Source organism: Chiloscyllium plagiosum, unplaced genomic scaffold (assembly GCF_037043375.1).
Source record: "Chiloscyllium plagiosum isolate Xiang-an unplaced genomic scaffold, Cpla_swu_hap1 HiC_scaffold_18, whole genome shotgun sequence".
In the NCBI taxonomy this organism is placed as follows: Eukaryota; Metazoa; Chordata; class Chondrichthyes; order Orectolobiformes; family Hemiscylliidae; genus Chiloscyllium; species Chiloscyllium plagiosum.
Genome location: NW_028270156.1, coordinates 47,847,665 through 47,872,433, shown reverse-complemented (window position 1 = coordinate 47,872,433; position 24,769 = coordinate 47,847,665). Strand labels below are relative to the sequence as shown.

General features: G+C 38.1%; 1 protein-coding gene and 1 long non-coding RNA gene across 2 annotated transcripts in view; one reads left to right on the top strand and one right to left on the bottom strand.

Annotated features, from left to right (window-relative positions):
- The window catches only part of LOC122557838 (uncharacterized), a 93,586-nt gene extending 86,318 nt beyond the window's left edge, over window positions 1-7,268 (bottom strand). Inside the window, exons 1-2 of the long non-coding RNA XR_015760183.1 lie at window positions 6,924-7,268; window positions 1,051-1,210 (exon numbers count right to left, since the gene is read on the bottom strand). This is a non-coding gene — a long non-coding RNA (uncharacterized LOC122557838). The remainder of the gene's footprint in view (window positions 1-1,050; window positions 1,211-6,923) is intronic.
- mob2a (MOB kinase activator 2a) overlaps window positions 1-24,769 on the top strand; it is a 242,423-nt gene that overhangs the window by 15,088 nt on the left and 202,566 nt on the right. The window lies entirely within an intron of this gene.

The window sequence follows — 24,769 nt, the reverse complement described above, 5'->3', positions numbered from 1 at the left end:
TTTGTTATCTGACTTGGAATCTCTGCAGCGATTCTTTCAATGGCATGATTTAAAAACTGGCTAAACTAGCAAACTGCTAGACTTAACTGACCATTTAAAGGGATTGTAGAGTCCCTACAAAATAGTGTGATTTTTGTTTGTCCTCAGTAAAAACTTTGAAGGTAATATCAGAAATAAGAAGCAAAATTAAGAGATGTATACTTCTGTGTTTTGTGTGTAAATTTACTGGTATAAGTGTCAAAGACCTGGAGATTTCCTGACTTTAGTATCCAGTCTTTGCTCAATACTTTGGTATTAGCTAGACCAATAGTCTTGGCATTAAAATTGACTTCACCCATTCTTGGCAAGATAAGTAACAAAATGTCAATTGAGATTCCACATATAGTTCATATACAGTGATCGCTGCTAGAAAATTAAAATTTCACTAAGTAGTAGGCTTATATAGTCATAACAACATAATCACCGCTTAAAGGCACACTATTTCAGGAAATACCATCCACTGTCCTTCATTATTATACTGTCCCACCATCAGGACAGATCCAGCAGAGGTGACAACACATTGGTATATAGTCAGGAGGGTGTTGTCCTTGGAGTTCTCAGCATTGACTCTGGAGCCCGTGAAATCTCATAGTATCGGGTCAAAAATGGGTAAGGAAATGTACTCTGATTATCATGTACTCCTTCCTGGCTGTTGAATCAGTATTGCTCCATGTTGGAGGAAGCACTTAAAATGGCAAGGGCATGGAAATACTTTGGGTGAGTACTTCAGAGTCCACTACCAGGACTGGTTCAGCACCACTACTTCTGACAGAGCTGGTTGTGTCTTAAAGGACATTGGATGTGCAACAGGGAGTGAGAGAACCAGCAAGAGGGAGAAATAAAAGCCAAACACTCTGAATACTGGAAATCTGAAAGAAAAATTGGTGAAGAAATTCAACATGTCTGGCAGCATTTGTGTAAAGAGAAACCGGGTTAACATTTTGCATCCAGTGTGACTTCTTTGGAAGGAGAGGAATCAAGAGGGAGAAATATACTTGATTTCATCCTTACCAGTCTCCAGATCCATCGCAGCATGTCTGTGACACTTGCTCAGAGCAGTCCTTGTGGATTCAAAGCCTCATCCGCATGTTGAGAATATCCTACTTTGTGTTGTGTTCAAGTCCACTTATATCATATACTGCAGTTATCAGACTGTTGTGCAATGCATTTACTGTGAAGAATGGAACAAATTTTAAATGATCAATTTTTTTGCTAAGTAGGGAATTGTCTACCCTCAATGTGGGCTTCTAATTGGCTAAAACTGATGGGTTTGTAAGTGGGCTGTTTTCCATTTGAAATTGTGTGCAAAAGAGGTAAAACGCTTGTGATGAGAAACTGTTGGTGACCTAGATTGTAAAACCTTGTAGAATCAGTTCAATTTAAAAGTATCTATAAAAGCTCAATAGTTAATCACTGGAATCAGTACTAGGCACCACAGAGTTTGGAAGTTGTTTTTATCTTTAATGGATGTACTTATTCATTAATGCAATGTTATAATCATGTGCTGAAGACTTAAAGCCTGATTTGGCAATCCTATTTCTTCAATGTCTGTTTGATATAAGAGATGCAGATCCTTTGTTTCCTTTGACTCATCATTTATCTGGATGGAGCTTACTTTGTCAGCTTCAGAGATATTAATCCATTCAAAGCCTTAACATCTGTAGGGATTCTATGATAACCCGTCCTTTTTTTTTTGTTCTTAGGTTTTGGAATTTCAGTGGTAGATTGGGAATTATTCTTCTCCCTTTCTGAATAAAACTTGATTATAAGTTGGTGTACTCTCTAGTAAATTGAAAAGAGAATTTGACAATGTTTGGTTTGTTACTGAAATGTTACTCCAAATGCTGGGATGGAGGTAGGGCCTGTGATACTGCTCATGGTGACCATGAAAATATCTGGAAATGTGATTTGAAAGTTCTGCTTACCAGATGTCAAGCTGAAGCGATGCATCAGCTCCCAGTTTGTCTTTAGGTGTAACTTCAAGCTCAGTGATAGCACTGTTGAGTCAAAATATTGTACTTGTGTTGCATTCTGGAGACTTGAATGCAATCTAAATTGACACTTTTTTTGGGCAATACTGTGTAAATGATCCACTACCAGAGATGTCATCTTTCCAATGAGTTTTTAAACATCGTCTGTCTCGCTGTGGATTAATTCCATTGCACTCATGTCGGAAAAGAGCAGATGAGTTTTCCTCCAGTATCTTTGCCATTATCAATGAATAGCATTAAAAATCAGTAATCTGGCTGTTATCAACTTGCTGTTTTGAGATTTTGCTAAATGCAAATTAGTTTCTGTTTCCATACATTGCAAAAGAAACTTCAAAAAATGCTTAATTAGGTATTTGACATTTTGCGATGTACTGAGATCGTGAATGACATTATACAAATGTTCGTCTTTCAGATAGTGTGATGAGAGTTTGTAAAGAAAAATTATTAGTTCGCTTGAAAGATGGTATCACTGATAGTGGAGCACTTCCTCCGTGTTGCACTGAAATGTCAGCTCAGGTTGTGTTCAAGTCTCCAGAATGCAACATGGGTACATTGTTTTGACTCCAGTGTTAACCTCCCTCCCCCAAAAATGCAATTGTACATTTTCTTGCAGATATTTAGAGGCAGAAATGAGTTGAACCATATTGGACTTAATGTAAAAGTGATCTTGGTTTTATTATGTAGTCATTTTCATTTGAGCATTCACAGTTTTAAATTCTGTTTGCACTATTCAACTGCCAGCTATACCTTCCACTGTGTTTGGGGAAGTTCCATATGGGCTTTGAATCAAGGAATAGTTTAACATTACAGTATTAAGATTGGGTTTTGTGCATAAAATTAACTTGAAGAAATAGTCCTACACTGCTTGCAACTAATGAAAAACCAACTGCTCAAATTTAAAAATTAGTTTAAAGAGGGCTTATGATACATGTTAATTTACACAAGTGCTGACAGGACAGTAGACAGTATTTTGTACCTGTATTTCATATGTGCGTACGTAGCTCTATTTTTCACTATTTGAAAGCAGTTTGACTTTGCTGTCTAAAATAGTCCTCCATTTTTCTTTACCTTGAAAACTTATTGTCAATATAGGTAATATCTTTACCTAATGCCTATCTTATGGCAGTGACTATCAGTTTTAATTCCATGTAAACATAATGATAGTTATACCATCATGATAGTAAGATATTCGCTAGTATGGATTTGTTAGAATAGTGGGAACATTGTGCATATCTGCTCATATATTCTAACAGACTGTAAAATCTGATAAGATTTGCATTAAAAAAAGCAATGGAAAGCAAAAGTTTAATCTTTAGATAAAGTTTAAACTGGGAACGAAGACAACAACTTCAGGGCATGCAGAGGTACCATCAGGTTGCTTCAGTGCAATCAGAATTTCCTGTAGGCTTCAGAAGGGAGGTTTTATTTGTGAAAAGAGTTTATAATCTATTGACTGGAGTGCAAAGTTTAAACTTTATATTTACATTTCTATTAAAGAAAAAATATAGTGTGCTTGAGTTTGTCTTGCAACTTTCATCTTCTCCATCTAAATTCAGTTTAAAAATTAAATGTGGAATACACTGCTGAAAATAGGCTGACAAAGTACTTGCTGAGAAGGACTTGCAACTAAACTGCACTGCTGTATAGCAATGTTTTTTTTTTCAGGAACTATTGGCCCACTAGTTTATTAACTGATTCTTTAGAAAGTTTGTGCATGGATATTTTACTAGTTCTCTGTACAGAGATGTTGCAACCTTTTGGAGTAGGTAGAACTTCAACCCAGCCCTCTGGGCTCAGAGTTACAACTGCACCACAAGAGGCCCTTTAAAGTTTATGTATAGATATTTTCTAATCAGCCTGTTCAGAGATGTTGCAACACACCACTGGAGCAGTTGAGACTTGAACACAGGCCTCCTAGCCCAGAGATGGGGACATTACTGCCCCCCAAAGTCCTTCGAAAGTTTTGCATATTAAAAAAAAATTAAAACCAGTTTGTGTGGGTCAACCTTCCCAACGTTGTAATAGATAATTTCTCATCAACCTTCTCAGAGATATTCAGATATCCTCCTTCCTTAGAGAAAAGGAGAAAACTAATGTGCTACAAGTGCCTGCTAGAGCAGATATATACTTTTAGAATCATAGAACCCCTATAGTGTGGAAGCAGGCCCCTCAACCCAACAAGTCCACACTGACACTCTGAAGAGTGTCCCACACAGACCCATTCTCCTACCCTAATACTCAAAATTTACCCCTGACTAATGCACCTAACCTAAACATCCCTGGACGCTAAGGGCAATTTAGCATGGCCAATTCACCAAACCTGCACATATTTGGATTGTGGGAGGAAACCCATGCAGACACTGGGAGAATGTGCAACCTCCACACAGTCGCCAGAGGCTGGAATCGAACGTGGGTTCCTGGTGCTGTGAGACAGCAGTGCTAACCATTGAGCCACTGTGACCATACTTCTCATTAAACTGTTCAGAGATGTTGTGACTAAATCCATGTCGCCTAGCTCAAACAAATGCTCCCACTGCTCCACAAGAACCCGAAAGTGTGTGTATAATATTTCCAATTTTTGAAAAACTAACCTTCTATCTTAATCAATCTGTTATTACACACCTCTGGAGCAGGTGGGATTGAACCTGGACCTGGAGGGACACTACCACTGTGCTACAAGAGGGCCCTAAAAGTCTGTGTATTTATTTTTATTTAACCTGTTTTTCTAAACAACCTGTTCAGAGATGTTATGACAGACCTTTGGAGCAGGTGGTTCAGGGATAGGGACGTGATCTCTGCATTCCAAGAGGAGATATATTTGTGTATAGAATAACTGGCATTATTTGATCCCCCTGCCAAGCAGAAAATAACAATAACTATTCATCATGAGGTTTGAATTAGATTGTGTGTCACTATTCAATTAAAAGTGAGTTGTGAGAGTTGTCTATTCCCAGAAATTAAACACTAGTCAAAATTTTTGGCTAGTTTGGTTTGGTGGGAATGTTGGTACGCGACTGTTTGGCTACAGGTTTGACTACTTTTTATCCTCTGTTGAATGCATTGTAGTTAATGTGGAAATCTTTTCCCCACAAGTAATGCAAAAAAAAACCTGCTAGTAATTAATTTTATCAGACTGACCTGCTTGTGGACTTTGTGGTGCTGTGTTAGAACATTGTGTTAAATCAGGCAACCCAATGGTAGTCTGGTTATGGGTATACTGTTCTGCAGAACACTACTATTTGATATGGTAATGGAAAGTGTTTGTCTTATGCTGTTGTGTTTGTGTAGAACACCAGTAGAATCCATACGTGTGTTGCCTAACTTCAATTGTTAAAAGGTGTAATATTTTCTCAAAAGTTTTCCCTACAGGAAAGGTCATGTTACAAATTACTAATTGCTTATAATTACAGTTAAATTCCATTCTCTTTCTCCCAGATTTCATTTGTTCTCTGTTTGAAACTTGGCATCTCCAATTGATTTATGGACAGGAAAGTTCAATGAATGTAGTTATAAATGTTTGACCACTTTGGCCACAGGTGTAGTACTGTGTTGAGCTAAGTAACAACTCTGGTGTTAAATTTTCGTCTTTTTGTCCTTTTGTAATGCAATGATTCATGAACCACTGGGAAACATGATAGTATATTGATTTGATCTGGGTTAGCTGAGTTAGTATTTAAAAATGTTCAAAGCTGTCTTACCATTATTGGTTACTTGCCCATCTCAATCAGACAACCAAACGTGAACTTATCATTGTTTTCGGGATGTGAGATCAAACCTCCTCCAGTTGACATTTGTAAAATGAAACATGCTTAAGATTGATATTTTTAAAACTGAAACTTGTGGCTGACGTGTTAGATAATATTCCAGTACAATTTGATTGCTCTTTAAATTTATTGTTCTGGATCTAATTATATGTCCTGCTGAGCCTGTATGGAATTTACACTTGTATGAAACTCTTCATGAAGTATGACATTTACTATATTATAAAAATGCTCCCTGTTCTGGAAGCTAATTTGCCAATAATGTTATTTTTAAAAAAAATACAGAAGCCCTATTACACTTCTGTGTGATGACAGAGTAAGCACCCCTCGTACCTATGATAAACGACATGCACATAATAGACCCAGGCTGTAAAATTCCTTTCTTCTATTGATAACTGGGGTAAGGCTTTTTTTGGGTTCACTCCTAAGCTTGTTCTTAATGTGTCTTGAATTCAGTACAGTAGTAATCAGAGTCTTGGAGTTAATCTGAAGGTAAGCCAGTGTGGACTCTAATTGTGGCCTACAAATAAACTTTGGCAGTGCGATGTGCTTGTTCTACCTGAAACCTCTAGTTAATGTGAAGACACAGAATTGAAGTTATTTGTCTTTTATTATGGTTGAAGGTGAGTTGGGACAAAGGAGCTGAGGTGTCAACAGACCACAGCTGCAGCTTTCCTTTTGTTTCAATGGAGTGCTTCTGGTTGAGCTAATGTTTGGCACTTTGATAAAGTTATCCGTGTATTCCTACTTCTCTTTCCTCACAGCCCTGCAAATTATTCATTTTGACTATTTGTTCAATTGTCTTTTGAAAGCTACTTTTGGATCTGTTCCCACTTAGATTTTTTGCATTGTTTTATGTCAAACTTCTGGTTACAATATTAACATTGTTTTTATAAATTGTAGGATTAGGTGTAGGAACTTTACAATAATAGTAATTGTAGGTATTGTTCAACATTAGCATTAATGTGATTATATTTGTTAATTTTAATTACTTTGACCCAGTTTTCCATTACTTCCTTCTTTCTATGCATGCTATTTGTTGATTCACAAAGCAACTTCACTGACTTCTGTTTGGGTTCACTTCGGTCAGCTCTTTGCAGTTATATCAGTGCAGCGTTTCTAAGTAGCTTACCAATATTTCCTGTTAGTTTGTGAAGAGAGCACTTCCTCAAAATGGCCAAGATTGGAGCTGAGCCGCCAGCTTGGGTGGTCTTTGGTAATTTATTGTCCAAGTCAGGCAGCATCTCCTGATGTGTTCTTCCAGCATCTGCAGTTTGTTTTTTGTCTCTAATTCATAATCCAAAGCATGTTGAAGTGTCCATGACTAACATCACTGTGCTGCCCTGTAGTCATTTTATAAGAAACAAATGTAGAGAATAAGATTGGCTTACGCGTGCAAGAAAAGTTGTTTTTAAGTAAAATGCTTCAGTTAAAAATGAAAGTAACTCCCATTGTACTCCTGGTAACATAAATGCCATGCCACGTACGTTATCTTGATTAGTTAACTCTTGTTTAGTATGTGTCCTGGTAAGGCTAGTACCAGCAGTTGGGTGGGGTAAGTAAAACAAGCCTTGATTTGCTCAGTTTTTCATCCACAGTGACAAATGCTGCAATCTGCAACCCAGTAGTTATCTCTAAGTATTACCTGTTTAAAGGCCACATCTGAAATGAAACCACTTCAGTGTGGTTTCAAGCTTACTGAGTTATCATTCTGTTTGTACTTTTGAATTTAGATTTCAAGCTTACTATATTTTTTTTAGATTACATTACATTACAGTGTGGAAACAGGCCCTTCGGCCCAACAAGTCCACACCGACCCGCCGAAGGGCAACCCACCCATACCCCTACATTTACCCCTTACCTAACATTACGGGCAATTTAGCATGGCCAATTCACCTTACCTGCACATCTTTGGACTGTGGATATAAAAGCCATTTGCAAGATACAAGTGTTGCCTAAACTATTTGTCTGTTTCCTACAGTACATTTGTTTTCAACTAGTCACTACTAAAGATTTTAAGTATTTTTTGGGCTTCTTAACCAAGACTATGCACATTAGAATGCAGTCATGCAGCAAAAGTGGCATGAAATTATTATAGGCCTTTTCAGACCATATTTGCAAGTTTTATAAATTACTTGGGTTTTGAGGCTGATTAGGTCAAGTGTGAGGATTTATTATTATTATTATGGACAATTAATATAAAGATTAAAAATTGTTGCATTTTTAAGTTATTACAGTGTTTATGATTTGAGACAAATATTGTATCTAAGTCTGAGGTAAAACATAAGTATGTGTTTATTGAGTGTTCAGCTTGTAAAATAAGAATGTGAACATTTGGACTGAATATGGTGACTTGTAACCTAGTTAATATCTACAGTATGTAGAGTTGAGTAGCAGTTGCTGTATTACAGCTGTGCGCCTCATATCTCCATAATGGCAGTTGCTTTGTGATTCAAGCTTCTTGATCATTTCTTCTATAACCGTGCATTTGGGATATTACATTTAGAACTGTTTTGTAGTCTTTTCATTTTTGAACATTGGCATTAAAATATACAGAGATAGTATTCCATTTTGTTGTACCAGTGAACTTCACTGTCCTGTTTGTAAGTATTTTGAATCAACTTGTTCAGACATGGTAGGATAGACCTCCTAGGCAGGTGGGAGTTGAACCTGGACCTTCTATCCCTGCCACAGGGACACTGTCACAGTGCCACAAGTCTCCCAGATAAATACTGGAAATACTCAGATGGTTGGGTGTCGTATATGTTTTCTAATCAACTTGTCCAAGATATTATTGCACACCTCTGGTGTAGGTTGGCTTGAATGCAGACTTCCTGGTTTAGAGTAAGGACATTACTACTGGACCCGAAGAATACTGCACCACAAAAGTCCTCCTGCCACGCTTAGATGTTTACAACTGCAACTGCTTTCCTACATAGAGCAATTGCTAGAAACTAGCTGCTTTTTACTGTAGAGTGATTGTGAAGTGATCTTTCGTTTTCCTTTACGCATTTGGGAAGGAGGTTTGGAATCTTAAATGTAAATCAGCTATCCTTTTCAATGGGGTGACATATGTACTGTGGAGCTAGATACCTTGAAATGAGTTTAGCAACTTAGTTCACCTTATACATTCATTCAGGATAAATTTCAAGCACCCTATTCAGCCATCCAGTTGTTTGTTTTAAACTAGCTTCTATGCTCTTGACTCCTTTGCTCTTAAATAGTCACGTTCTGTATTGTATATTGCTTTTTGCATGTTACACACGCATGTCTGCCAGTCCAACCCTTTCACATCTTTCTACCATAGGTAACTCATTTAAGCTTCATTCAACAATTTTGGAACCAAATACCTTGATTTCTTTACCCAACAAAATATATCAATCCGAGGCTTAAACTTGAATTGACATATCGTCCATAGCCTTTTAAGGAAGAATTATGCACATCTCCAGTATCTTTTATGGGATAAAAATACTTGATTTCTGCCCTGAATAGTGATGGCAGTTTCTGTCTTCTACAATGGTGCCATGGTGATCAACTCTCTGTTAATCATTGCCTGGTGTTGTTCAGGAGCTCCATTCTAGCTTGGTAGTCTCTGCATTTCCAGCAGAGCAGGACAATGGATTGAGAAGTGGATAATTCACTGATTTTTTTTGCTTTACTTGGGCCTGTCTGAGTTTTGTTTCTTTTTGCCACTTCCAATTATTTTCCAAGGAGTCCCCCTCCAGAGGTCACTACAGTTGTCAGCGCCAATATCCACCAATGTCATGTATTGTTTGTTTGTTTATTTGTAACAGTGGCATGGATGCTCAACAAATTGTGACCCAGTGAACAGTTCTTTGGGTATATTACAGTAATCCATCTGAATGTGGCCAAGCTAATTGACATAATTGGCTCAGCAGTGAATGTATGCTGATGGGATTAAGTGCCAAGAACTCTTGAGGTAGTCACCAAGAGATGCAGAAGAGCTCTGAGACATTTGAAGGAAGACTTTTTAGCCTTTTTCCCTGCCCAGTATATGTTATCCAGTTCTTGCCACTGTAAAGGAGGGTGCTGAAGAGACAGATTTTGTAGTCTTCCAGATAGCACTCTGTCAGCTTTCTTCTTTTTGTTTCCCACTCATCAGCTTAAATATAATTGTTGCAGTTTTGGTGACACATGTTTTGATTTCAGCATCAAGTGACTGATTAATTGATTAAATTGATTGATTGAAGACTGTAGAAAGTAGATTGGGAAGGCCTCAGCAGCTTCCAGGGACACAATGACATACGACCACTTATCAACATTGACATTGTCCTGCTGCCAGGAGATATGTTGCCCTAATGTTGATGGTCAAACCAAACCAAACTCTTTGCAGATGTTAACGAGTCACTTGCTGCTGAAGGTGTTCCTCTGTATGAATGCCAGTGTGACATTATCAGTGTAGAGCAATTCTGAGGGCCGTGCATGCTGGAGTCTTGGATCCTGGGCAAGCAAAATTGAACAGCATCCTGTCAATCCTATTGTGAATAGACAGCTGCTTTACAAGCATAAAATAAAAGAATATGTCCAAGAATACAGCCCTATATGACAGTACTATGGATCTCTTGAGTGGCCTGTGTTGCCCCATCATAGCTGACCTTGGTCATCATGATGTCATGGAGAGTGGAGATCACATTGAACAGTTTCAGCAGGCAACCTATTTTCTCCAGCTTGTATAGACTGCTGAAATGGTGAATGCCTTGCTGAGACAAACGAAGGCAATATATTATTGGTGTCCTTTGTTCATGACATTTTTCTTGCAGCTGCTGGACTGAGAAGATCATGTCAATTGTGCCTTTCTAAAGTTCTGAAACCACATGGAATTCAGGGTACGTACTTTCACGCAGGACTTGCAGTTTGGTATGGATGACAAAGGCAAATGTTTTTCCTTTGCTCAGCAGGGACTTGCAGTCGCTGTGGTCGCTTTGTTCCTGCACAAGTTTGTCACTGTCTTTCTAAGATCTATTATTCTGGATTGCTTCCATCAGATGAAATAGTATCAATCTTTTTGCCCAATTTGAATTCCTTTGTAATTTTAACCATTTTAATTGGTTTGAACTTAAATGTTTGTGTCCAGAATAACTTGATCAAAACCATCTGTGTCTGCTGTCACTCAGTCAATAGTAATGTCATGTTTTGAGCCAGAAGCTGTGGGTTCAAGTCACACATCAAGACTTGTTCACAACAATCAAAGCTGACACTCGCAGTGCACTAATGAGGGCTGCGCTGTCAAAGGTGCTGTATTTTGAATGAGAAGATAAGTCAAGGCCCTAAGGGGTGGATGTGCAAGATCACATGATACTATTTTTTTCAGAACAGTTATGGGAGCTTGACCTTGAGTTCTGGTGCAATAGTCATCCCTCAATCATCACATAAGCCAACTTATCTGGCACTTATCACATCTCTGTGGGAGGTTGCTATGCGCAAATTGGCCACAGTGAATGTGCTTTAAAAGTACTCATTAGTGATGTTACTTGGGGGCATCCTAAAAAGTTGTGAAAGGCACTATATAAATGCTGGGGTTTTTTTGTACCCCTCTACAATATTGCTTCCTAGGTGCTGCCTTTTTTTGCTGACAAACTATGAATTTCTCTTGTCTTCTCTCATTACCTAGATTTCTGGCACTAAGGATCTTCTCTGCACTCTTGAATGCCTCCCCAGTTTCTTGCTGACCAGAACAGAATGCAGAACTGCTGATATGTCTGCCCAGACAAGCTTGATCATAACTTCCTCTATTGTAATCTAAAGATTGTATTATTTAGTTTTCTTTCATATTAGATCAGTTTATTGATGCTCTACATTGGTTGGATATGTTGACCATTGAGACCATTAAAACTCGTAAGTTCTCTTTCAGTCTCGATTTTGAGACACATTGGAATCATAAAGTGTGTATACTTTTTCATTCTTAAATGCAATGTCTTACCCTTATTTAAATTAAACATGTCATCTACTATCATTAACTTCACTTGTATTTTTAAAGTTCATTTCATCACTGCCACCTTCAATTGCATTTGCCTCTCTTCATAAACTTGATCTATCTAAAATGAGTTTCTTAATCCAAGTCACTGGGTTTGTCAGAAATAGTAGTGGTTCAGCACTGAGCCCCAGGGCAACCTGTTGAGCATTCCACACCCCCTCGCCCAACCACCCCACATCGGTCAATCTTTCTTGACAAGACTAATCTAAACAGTACCAATTATTTCCCCACCCTTCAGTCCATTTATTATCTATTTTCAGTTTTATTCCTGAATGGGACAGGTTTAAGTTTACTAAGTAATATTTTTGTGAAGTTTCTTAATATTATTAGGAAGTCTTATGAACACAATGTTGTGGAGTTTTTCTGCAGTTAGTGTGGATTATCAATTTTTAAAAATAACTTAGAAATATGTGCATTGCTTTATACTGTGATTAGTGATAATGGGACTTTATTGCTTTTTGTTACAATTTTCCTAACCTTAGTTTAATATGGTCTATTTTTACAAATGCTTCAAAGTAGCATTTGGAACTACTGAAATGGATTTTAATTTTAAAACCAAAAGTTTTTAATTTTAAATTAGAATCAGTAGATTTTTTAAGTTTAAGCACTAATATGTGTAATTCACCTTTGCATAATTATATGTCTAGGAAAAATTGTGTTTATGTTGAAAATTTAATCTCTCCATGGAATCAGCTTTGCAATGTTTTAAGATGTCATTCTCAAATGACTTGAATCTCTAATAGTTGTGCAGCAGTCTTCAGAAAATAACAATTCCTGTTGCTGTGTAATATATAAAAGTAAGAGACCTGTCTTTTGATAACTTTTGATTTTATCCAGTGAGTAGCTGAGTCATACAGATCATGCAGGCAATTCATTTGTTCCTAAGCCTATGCTGAATTTGCTGAACTGAGCTTGAGAAATTGAAGGGAATCTGCATTTGACCTTGGTTGTCCGAGTTAGAGAGGGGAACAAGAGCTGGGTATCCTCCTTATAGTGCAGTGATTCTGGTTGATTCTGGTGTATATTTATAATTATTAGGTCAGAACTGCTTGGTAAATCTGAGAGACTGTGCACATACGAACATCCACCCTGCATTCAGTATCAAACCTGATCTCCTAATGGTCAGTCCTCTGTGGAATCAGAGGGGTCATTGTCAGCATATCTCAGTAGGAAATTGCTGCCAGTAGGAGGAGGAAAAGTTAAGAGAAAATTGAATGTAAATAGTTAAAATTGGGTAGAGTCAGTCAGGGTAAGTAAGCATCCATCAATGTCCGGTAGAATCTTAGAATACCATACAGAAAGAGGCCAGTAGGCCCATTTGAGTCTGCCTGACCCTGTGAAGAACATATCACCCAGACCCACCTCATTCCCATAACCCCATGTTTATTAAAGCATATCCCTGGACACTACAGGAAAATTTAGCATGGCCTATCTACTGAAGCTGCACATCTTTTAGATTGTGGGAGGAGTCTGGAAAATCAAAAACAACCACAAGGTGAACATGCAAACTCCACACCGACAGTGCCTAAAGGCTGGAATTAAACTGAGTCCCTGGTGCTGTGAGGCAGCAGCGCCAAACACTCTGCTGTCCAGGTGGAATGAATTGAGCTATTCTGTGTGTTCTGGATAAAAAAAGATTTTTTTAAATAATGCCCAAGATTAGTAACAGAATCAATAGGACTGTCTCTCAATTAAAGGTCAGTATCCTCCGGAAAGGAGTGATAAATTCTTTAAAAGATTTGGCTGTTTGCTTACTTTTGGAATACTACAAGATGAGATGCAAGTCAGCCTGTGTTAGATATTATTCTTAAAGGTTAGAATCAATCTAGACCATATTGTCATTTACTGGAAATTGGTGTAATTACTGCCAATAACCAGGAAACCTTCATTTTGTAGGAAATCAGTCTGAGAAATTCAGTCTGTCACACGCAGCATTTCTATTAACCACAAGTAGAGCAGCATGTTCTTTCTTACACATGCAAAACAGGTGCAAATTCAGCTATTTTTGGATATTTGATGGGAAGTGGTTTCAACTGTTTCTGCTCCTTTTGTTTCTTCACACTAAATGATGATGCAACTTGCAATGTAGGTGCATTTATCTATTACTATCCCCTAGGATTTTATTGAAGTGGTAGTGTCCTTTCACACACAGATTAATCAATTTCTGAGAGGATAGTTTTTCTTTTAATGTTAAATTTCTGAATTGTTGTCAGCCCACGTGTTAATGTGTAAATGTCTGATATTAGCAATGAATTTGTCAAAGAAACATTTTCAACAGTCAGTAAATGTACCATTATGCTTAAGTATTCTGTTTTGCATATCATACTTGTTTTAAGGTTATGTTTTATAAATTGTTATCACAATGTTATTTTATATTGAATAAAATATGTTACAAACTAAACAAACTTGATCAATGAATAAGTAATCTTTCGGGAACATTTTTTGAGAATTTCTAACTATTTGTAAAGAAGGCTACTGTGGAAAATAAATCTCAGAATACCACAAGCCAACTTTGACATTATTTTGTTTTATAACCTAGTGATGTACATTTAGGTACAAGTCACATCAGAGCTCAAAAGTGAAACACAGTAGATCCTGGAGGTCTGAAGTCTGGAAACTGCTAAAGATACTCGACAAGTCGGGGAGAATCTGTGGAGGGAAAAACATAGTTAATGCTCAAGTCCAATATTGCAGTTCTTTGGAATCAAAGAGAAGCAGAATAATTGATTTTATACTGTAGAAACGGGAGGGACAGAGCAAGTGACGAAGAGAAGGGCAAAGGGTATACTGGGCGACACAGAACAAAAGGCTAACAGAATGGTAATGATTGTCGAGAAGAGAGAGAGAGGTCCAGAGTAAGTGTTCAATGGCAGAGAATAGGTAAGGCCCACTGAAAGCAAAACAAAAGCAGACACTAAGTTGGCGAAGCAGAGTTCTTGATTACTTTGAAAACAGGGAAATGGAGTCTTGATTAGAAAGGGAGTTAAATGGTATTTGGGGTAAGCAGGAATCCACATTGTGTCAATGGGTATCAGCTTGAAAGTGATCATACTGAATAACGGAGCAGGCTTGATGGGCAGAGTGGCCACCTCCTGTTTCTGATTTGCATTTTGTACACCAGTATGTTTGGATTGATATGTGAACTGTAGGGTGTCCAGGGAGGGGGGCAGCAGGGTCTTAATATGTCTCATCCTGAGCCTCTCGAAACATTTCATGATGATGGGTTTAATCATCCTTAGAGTTTAAACTAATATGACCATTGTGCAGGATTATTAATAGCTTTGCAAATGTTTACAGCACATAGTAGAAAATGACCCCGTGTTTGAGATTTCCTGTCTCTGATTAATGACTAAATGTTGGTTTTTGCTTCCAGAGGCATTGGACATTTTCACAAATGTTTGCTAACTGACCCATAATCCTGTCCTAGTTAGTAGAACTGACTGTAGCTGTTGGATGATTCTTGGAAAGTCCAGGAAACACTTTTGACAGTCACACTGGCTGGCTGTTGGTAATTTTTTAAATGAACCACTTAAGCGGTAGTTTCAGTTTTGCATATCATGGCATTCCTGGAATCTGGAAATACTTTCTTTTCTTTGAAGTCAAGCTGTACTTTTGCTTTGTTTAGAAGCTAATTAATTGCACTGCAATCAGATGGTGTAATATTCAGTCGATTAGATGATCTAGCGATGCAGTTGAATGTGCTGTTGAAACCTACTGTGCTTGTGAATCACCTGCCAAGTGAACAACAAGAATTAATATTTTTCTGGTTCAGTTGTTCAGGATATTGTGATTTTATTGTTTTAATTTTTTCATTTTCACAAAGTACTGGAGTATTCTAGTAACTTGTGTGCAGAGGAAGCAATTAGATATGAGTGTTCCTTAGATGTAAGGTGTATTTTGCAATAGAATTACCATTTAAAGTCTCAAAGTCTGATTGCTTAGCCTACTCTGTTGACAGGCAAAGACATTGTCTTTGGTTTCTATCAGCATCTCTATTTCTTTGATCACAAGTCATTTAACTATTCAGCTGCTATCTCAGCATGTGTTAGGATATCCCAAACCTTGTGTTATTTGATCAAGCTTTACATCCTCCCTTCCTTTAACTGCTTAGTTATTTGAAGTTTTTTTTTGCCTCTGCATCCTTATCCATGTCTGGCCTTATCTTTTTATCTGGGTTGGAAAAACTTGAACCTATACTTGTTTCACCGGTAGACTTTAGCTATTTTTCCTGCATAGCCAATCCAAGACTACTTTTGTGAAATGTTGCATTAAATCTTACATTTCCCATAAACTCTGTCTTTCTCACGTTCCATTTGTGCACAAAGCTTAAACATGTCCATGTCACAAATTTCATACGTTTCCATTCCTGATTGACCCCTCTTTTCCTTACTGACTGCTTTCTGACAAATGTCCCTGTATATCCTCTCCAGTCCCTGCTTGAGACTTTTAGGAGCACCAGTTGGTCATTCAACCTCTTGAGTCTGTTCTACCATTCAGTGAGTTTGTGGGTGATTGTACCTTAACTCTGTCTATCTGCCTTTGGTCAATATTGTGTTTTTTTTTCTCATTCCTTGCTGTCATTTACAGATTTGATAGCAACCCATTTTAGTCACTTACTTTATACTGCATTGAATTAAAACTGACTGCAGAGTTATGGGATTAATGCATAGACAGACATGTCTTTGCTGATCTTGGAGATTTACTTGATTTCTCCTGTTCATTATAAGACGAGCATGCTGTTTCACTTCTCCGTTTCCTGTGAGTTATTCAATCTCTGTTAAGGCACATCCCAATGATACTTCTATTTTATTAGTAAAGTAACTCCTATTATGAATGCTGTTATGACTCACTGGTTTAGAGGGTTGGAAAACAAGCTCCACTATTCCTAGAGTTGTAAAAAAAGTTAGTTTGTAAAATTTGTACAGAATTCCCCAGTTTTACCGATCTTTTAGCTCCAGGTTGTTAGAAAGTATGGGCCAGGTTTATAGACTGTACAGAATCTCTGTATTACAGATAATAAGACTTGAGCTACAGATGTATGCTAATAAATGATTGGCATATAATAATTAAAACTCTTACATCTCAACACTCAACACTCTCTCTCTCTCTCTCTCTCTCTCTCTCTCTCTATATATATATATATATATATATATATATATATTGCAATCAGTAAAATTGAAGTTGAAATATTCATGACAGGCACTCCAGTAGTTTTTTTTCTTCCCAGCACTGATGTTGAAATGACTCTTCTGCTTGCCAATGCATTGTTCAATCATCTTTCTCTGATTTCTTCCACTAGTTGGTGAGAGACATACACTTCTGGTACACTTCTAAAATGTCTCTGGCTTATCAATTAAAATGGACTGTGTAAAACAATGGTTACACAAAGATTAAATTTCTTTCTAGGTTTACAGTGCACTTTGACTATAGAGAAACTACTACTGAGCTGGGGAAGAACTGAATATGTCTTTCTGTCTATACACACCCTCCACTCCAAATCCTCTGTCATTCTACAATTGCTTCTTGTTAAGTTGTTTACATGATGCTTGGCATGGGTTTTGGGTTGCCTGGTCTTGAAAATTGTAGATACTCTTTCAGATATTGATTTTTTTTTTTAAAACTGCTGTTTCACATTTCAGTCCCTGGCTTTTAAAAATGCAAATAAAAGGCATTTTATACAGTGCCATACAACACACACCTGTGAGGAAAGTTATAGATCGCAGTATAAAAGTGACCGTAGCAATGTGCATACAAAATTGGCTGAGTGATTTGAAGACAGAGTAATGCTCAATAGATAATTTTCAGGCTGGAGGAAAGTTTGTAGTGGAGTTCCCCAGGGATTGGTATTGGGGCTCTTGCTTTTTCTGATATGTATTAACAATCTAAATGGTGTGCATGGGGACAATTTGAACATTTGCAAATGATGCAAAAACTATAAGAGTTATGAACTGTGTAAGGACGATAGTGCAGAGCTCCAAAAGCACATGGGCAAGTTGGAGAAGTGGGCAGATGAGGTTAAGTGCAGAGAAATGTCAGATGATGTGTTTTGGTCAGAAGAACATTAAAAGACAATATAAAGTAAGGGTACAACCATAAAGAAGATGCAAAAGTCGAGGGACATATGTACATAGATTGTTGCAGCTTGGGAGAGCAATTAACAAAGCATACAGGGCCTTGGGTTTATTAATGGGGACATAGAGTACAAAAGCAAGGAAGTAATGTTTGACATCAATAAGACACTTGCTAGACTTCAGCTGGTGTAATGTATATAGTTATGGATGCTACTCTATAGGGAAAATGAGAATACTTTGGAGAAAGCATAGAGAAGCAATTTACAAGAATTGTTCCAGGTATGAGAAACTTAGCTATGAGGTTTGAGATTAAAGAAATTAGGATTGTTCTCTTTGGAAAATAGAAGGCTGAGAGGAGATTTAATGGAAGTTTTCAAAATCCTGAATGGGCGATCTAATCTTTGGAATAGATAGGGGGAAACTGTTCCCACTCAACAGGGGCAAGACGAAGAGGGCGTAGATTTAAATTGTTGTGCAAAAACAGAAGCCAGGGTGATGAGGAAGGAACCTCTTCTCACACAGCAAGTATTTAGGGTATGGAATGCTGGGCCTAGAAATTTGGCTAAGGCAGGCTCACTTGAGGCATTCAAGAATGATTATTTGGATGTAAATATAATGCAATGGCATGGGAAAAGATAGGAGATTGGCACTAGGAAATCATTTTGAAGAGCTGGTGCTGGCATGATGGGCCAAATAGTGCTGTGCTGTAACAATTCGGAGGAGGGGGAAAACCGTATCATTACAATGTATATGAAGCTTTCCACCTTCTAAGTCATCTATCTGTAAGTATACTGCATGTGTCGTGCCATTTTCAAATTGTTCTTTACTATCACCAAAATATATTTCATTAAAAATGCTGTTTTTATTTGAAACGTTTATTTGTAAAATCAACTGTATATGGTCCCAATGGAATGTATAAAAAGAATGTGTAAGGTATGCGCTACAGGAAAAGAAAATCATCATTAGAATGTGTGGCATTAGAACTAATTCCACAATTTGATGCTTTCTTTTCAGAACATTTTTTTTCCCTAATGTAAGCATCTCAGGAGCCAGATATGTATTTTAAGAATACTTTTAAGGAGAGTTTTGCATTATGTTGCATGGTACTTTAGGATTTACTCAAAATGCTGTCCATGCAGTGAATTATTTTAAAGTACGGTGATATTATGTGTGCAGAATTTTAACTGAAATGCTTTCTTATGCAATCTGCTGGAGCACAGCACTGGATGTGTATCATTCCTTTTTCACAAGTTTCCTATAAAGTAAATTCACGATTTCAGTTGACAATTTTGCAGGGATTGAAGGATGGATGAGAAGAATCGAAGATGTGAGCACATCACATACCAATTGTTTTTAATACTCTCTGACCTAAACTGAATTGTAAACTTGGGAGTAATTTTTTTTCCAGAGTGTGGTACAATATTTTAATAGTATAATACTTTGTGTGTATTGAAATTAGTTCTTTGTCAGTTTCAAGAATTCTGAACGAAGGCTTCTGGTTGATTGCATGGTTGTATTTTATTCTTCTAACCTATCACTGCTCTCATTGTGCTTCTGTCACTGAAATGTCACATAGATTCAGAAAATCTCTAAAGAGGTGTGGAACGGAGGTTTGAGTGTCCATGGTTTAAATATTGATATATTTTGTGATGTAAGCAAAGATATGCATTATGTTTAAAACACTTTAATTGCAGTTTACTTTGCCTCCTGAAGACAACAGATTTAAGTTGCTCAGAATATTTTAATTTTGACTATTTAACCCATAATATTGGATCGGAACTCTGAATATTTTTCCATCTCTCCACATTTTCACTTCACAAATCAAAACAACTTTATTCTTGACACTAAATGATGATGTAACTTGCAATAGATAAATCTGTTATCTGTAAAAGCAACTATCTTGTACAATTTAGCTCATTGAATTAAAATAACCCCTCCACAATCGTAATTTTCATTTCAAATTAAACTATTTCTACATAACCTCCGTATGTGGCAAAACATTGGAAGATTGATACAATGGGTGAGTTGTAGGAGTAACTGTACAGAATGTTCTCCTGACAGCACCTGCAGTATTATGAACAAACTTTCGTCAGACTGTAATCAAAACATATGCAAGGTCACTGAGTAAAAAAGAGCTCTTATAACCTCTATCAACTATGGCTCTTGATGGTAATTTAACTTGGATATAGCCCATTGACATACAAATTTTAAGTAACACTTTATCAAATATTCCAGCAGTCAAATTATTAAATTGTAGAAAGTTTTATTTTAAATTGCTTTATTCTTCCAAAATGCACAGACATTTCTTCTGAGAGGAATTTATCAAAATCCCTTTTGAAGAAAATTGCTATGCTTTTCTGCTACCACCCTAGCATCTGTTCCAAAATTCAATATTGTTTTCACACTAAAACATCTTCCTTAACACTCTGCTTTGTTATAATGTAACTCTAAGTTGTGTTCCGAATTCTTCATTCCCCAGGCTAATAAAAGAGCTTTCCATAATTTCATGTTCTCCAAACCCCTCCATTTTAGTTTGTTTTCACTTTTAGAGTCAAATCCTAGCTTTGTCCCTTCCTCATTGTTCAGCTTTCTACATTCAGAAATCATCTACATTGTCCAACAATTCTAGATGCAAAATGCTTAAGTATTTCAGATGTGAACTTACCATTACCAAATTCAACTACAGCATCACTTATGTAGACTTATATAGTGACATATCTCAACATCTTAAGCCTGCAAAACACACAATTAAATATTCTTAAACATAGGTTTTAATTTTCTATCAACAAAATCCAACTCTGATTTTGCCCTGTTTCTAACCAAAACTTCAATTAGCCTTGTCTCCAATATGGGGAATTAACATGACTATAATGTGAATGATCACCCTCCTTTTTAAAAACAGATGGTATTATATTTGCACTTTTTAGTAAAACGTGCCATAACTTTCAAATGTCAGTTGATTTGAATTATCAATGAGGAATGTGAAATCTTAACAAACTGCACCAACACTCTTAAATTGTGGGAGTTCAGTTTTATTTACTTTTTATGGTTGCTGAAGCCTCATCCAATGTCTCTCATTGTGATAACTGTTTCAAATCTGTACTGTTCTTCCCTTGCGCTAGGTATGACTCCAGCCTGTGTCAAAAAGCATGGCATTGGTGAAAAAAAAGGGTCAGGCAGCATCCAAGAAGCAGGAGAGTTGAGATTCCAGGCTGGGCCCTTCATCAGGACTGGAGAGAGGAAAGAGGGCTGAGAGATAAATGTGTGTGGGGAGGGGGAGGGGGAGGGGGGGGGGGAGGAGAGGTGCTGGGAGATTGGTGGGTGGGATGGTGATAGGTGGATGCAGGCAGGAGGTGGTGGGGAGGGTTGAGCGGATAGTTAGGTCAGGTCAAGTGGGATGGGGTGGGTGGGGAGATTTTGAAAACTGGGGAAATTAATATTGAGGCCATGTGATCAAAGGTGAAAAATGAGGTGTTCTTTCTCCAGTTGGCGGGTGGTCTTGATTTGGCAGTGGAGGAGGTTTGTGATAGACATGACCTTGGTGGAATGGTGGAGGGAGTTGAGTGATTGGCCCCAGGAAGGTGGGGTTAATTGGTGCGAATGGACAAGAGATGTTCTCTGAACTGATCCATGAGTTTGTGCTCTGTCTCTTCAATGTAGAGGAGATCACGTTGAGAGCAATAGTTGCAGTAAATGAGGTGGGTGGATATGCAAATGAGTCTCTGTTGGATTTAAAATCATCCTTTGGGGCTTTGGACAGAGGTGAGGGAGGAGATATGGGTGCAGGTTTCGCACCTTTTGTGGTGGCAGGTCACATTGCGAGGTGTGGAGGGTGGGTTGGTGGGGAATGTGGACTTAATGGAGGGGTCATGGAGGAAATAGTCTCTGTGGAATGCAGATAGGGGTGGGAAAGGAAAAAATTTTGGGGGTCTGACTGTAGTTGGTGAAAATGTTGGAGGATGATGCAATGTATCTGAAGATACATTGTGTGTGGGGGGGTGCTGGGAGATTGGTGGGTGGGATGGTGATAGGTGGATGCAGGCAGGAGGTGGTATGTTTAAGAATATTTAATTGTGTGTTTTGCAGGCTTAAGATGTTGAGATATGTCACTATATAAGTGCAATGTGGACCACCTTGTGGTTGGACGGGGGGGGTGGGGGGGGGAGAGAGAAGAGAGGCATTCGAAAGCAGAGACGTGGAAAATGGAGGAGATGTGATGGAGGGTATTGTTAATAATGACAGAGGAGAGATTGGTCTTTAAAGTAGGAGGACATCTGGGATCTCTTGGAGTGGAATTGCTCATATTGGGAGCAGATACGGCGCAGATGGAGGAATTGGGAGTTGGGCATAGTGTTTTTACAGGAGGGGGTTTAGAGGAGGTGTCGTCAAGGTAGCTGTGGGAGTTAGTGGGTTTGAAATAATGTCAGTCTTGAAGAGATCATCAGAGATAGAGATGAAGTCCACGTCAGGGTGGAAGGTGTTGATGAACTGCTCAACCTCCTTGTGGAGTACGAGGTGGCACCGATACAGCTATCAGTGTAGCAGAGGAAAAGATAGGGGATGGTGCCAGTGTAACTGCAGATCCAACCCTCCAACTCCGCACCACCCTCTTGACCTGACCTCCCTGTCCATCTTCCTTCCAACCTATCTGTTCCACTCTCCCCACTGACCTATCATTATATCATCACCACTTATCTGTGTCCACCTTTTCCCCAGCCCCACCCCCCATTTATCTCTCAGCCCCCTTTCCCCTCTCCAGTCCTAATGAAGGACCCAGCCCAAAACATCAACTCTCCTGCTGCTTGGATGCTGCCTGACCTACTGTGCTTTTTCCAGCATCGCACATTTCAACTCTGACGCTTCAGCATCTGCAGTTCTCATATCTCCTAATGACTGCCTGTGGAAGGTTGTCCCAGTTCTCATTGATTTCAATTTTGTTAGGGCTCTTTGGATGCCACAATCTGTCACATACTGTCTTGATGGTAAGTGGAGCACTCCCAGCTTTTTTTGTGCATGTTTTCATGAGCTCTTACAACAGCACATGTACCTCCTTTGTTTAGCTGTCGCGTGTAATATTCTGACCACTAATTTTCTTCCTTCTCTATCTTCCAGATCCATCTAAAGTGAAACTTAGCAATTTCCAGCTATTGTCCACACCACAACATATAAACCATACCCAAGAAACAATGCTAAACAACATTTTTTAAAAATATACCTCCTGTGCTTCATCAGTTCAAGAATTCAATGAATTGTTAGCTGGCATATCTCATTTTATCACAAGATCTTATTTATATGTTGTGTTAAGTCCTGACCCCCTAGTATCTGGAAAGCATCACATTGTTATGATTTCAATTTGATCAAGTAGTGCAGGTTTCCTAGGGCAAACAGCTAACTGAAAATATGATGGGTTTCAATTTCCTGTGGATGTTTATGTCTTATCTTGGTAATCATACACCACCCCTTAACAGTTATGTCTACACAATTTACCCATTTCCCTGCTCCCCTTGTTTAAATCATCTTATTTTTTTTCCATCAGTCAATCTGTTAATCATGATTGTTGTAAGCATTGCAGACTTTCTGAAGCAACTCTACAGAGACTTGTATCCTGTCATTGTCACCCTTTATTTAGATGTGGAGAGTTCTTGACACTGATACAGCTCCCTCAGAGCCAGCTGTCCAATTGAGCAGGATGTCTGACCCTTCTGTTCTTATCTGTCTCCCTGATTGGACCAGATTAACAGCTCCAGTCAGGGAACTCATATTCTGAGATCCATCTGGCTGACCGTGGACTTTCTTTTCCCTAGAGGTAGCCTAGATGGGCCAGGCGTTTGAATCGTACCTTCCTGTCTCATGGGTTGCATTATGTATTAAGCAACTAATGCGTCTCTTTCTCATCGCTCCATTTCAGAGTACAAGGAGTGAAACTCATTGCTACTATTGTGTATGCTGTTTTCCTAGCTCTGAAATTTCTTTTTAACCTAAATTCTGCACTTACCTGTGCAATTGGTTTTCACAAATTATAATTGGTGGCTTACCTTCTCTTCATTTTTTTTTATTCACCTGCTGTAATAATTCCTCATCCCTAGCACTCAGGAAGCACCATACAATTGTCTTCAATTAGTTCAGATACTGTAAAATTTGTAAACAATGGGCTAAAATCTGCTGAAAGTTACATTGCAAAAATGCATTGTAGTTTAGCACTATCACGTTGTCATTGATTTAAAAGTCTTGTTTTACTGTTCAAGCTATAGAATTTAAATTTATGGCAACTGGTTGTTATCACTGGAATTTGGGAACCTGCTGTAATGTGAAAGGGGTCGATTTCACAGTAGCAGGAGCTTTTGGTCATATGAAAAATAGAAAGCATGATCTTGTGATGCAAAGTGCATTGTTTCTTATAAATTACTTTTGAAGTGTCAGGTATGGGAATATAGTAGTAAATTTGAATATTGCACAATTGGTTGAGAATAAATGTTGATATGTAGGATGTAACTGCTCTTGAAGAGTGTAAAGGCATCTTTTACATCCACCAAAGGCAAACTAGACTTCAGTTTAATGTGTTCTCCAGAGGCCAGCACTTCTGACAGTGTAGAATTCCCTTTATTGCAGTTGAATGTCAGAAGAAATTATGTGCTGAAATCTTGAAGAGGGACTTGATCCCATGACCTTCAGAAGGGAGAATGCAGCACTGAGGCTGCATTAAAACAAAACAGAAGTTGAACTCACTCCATAATCTAAATAACATGGAAATCTATTAAAAAATCAGGGATCACCTTCAGCACACACTGCTCTGTGGGCCTTGCACACAATGGACAGCTTACCATGAAATGTATGTGTTCGCTGCTTTTCATTAATACTGTGATGGTTGGAAATTGCTGGTTGAAATCACAAGCAAAAGTACCCCTGATTTGG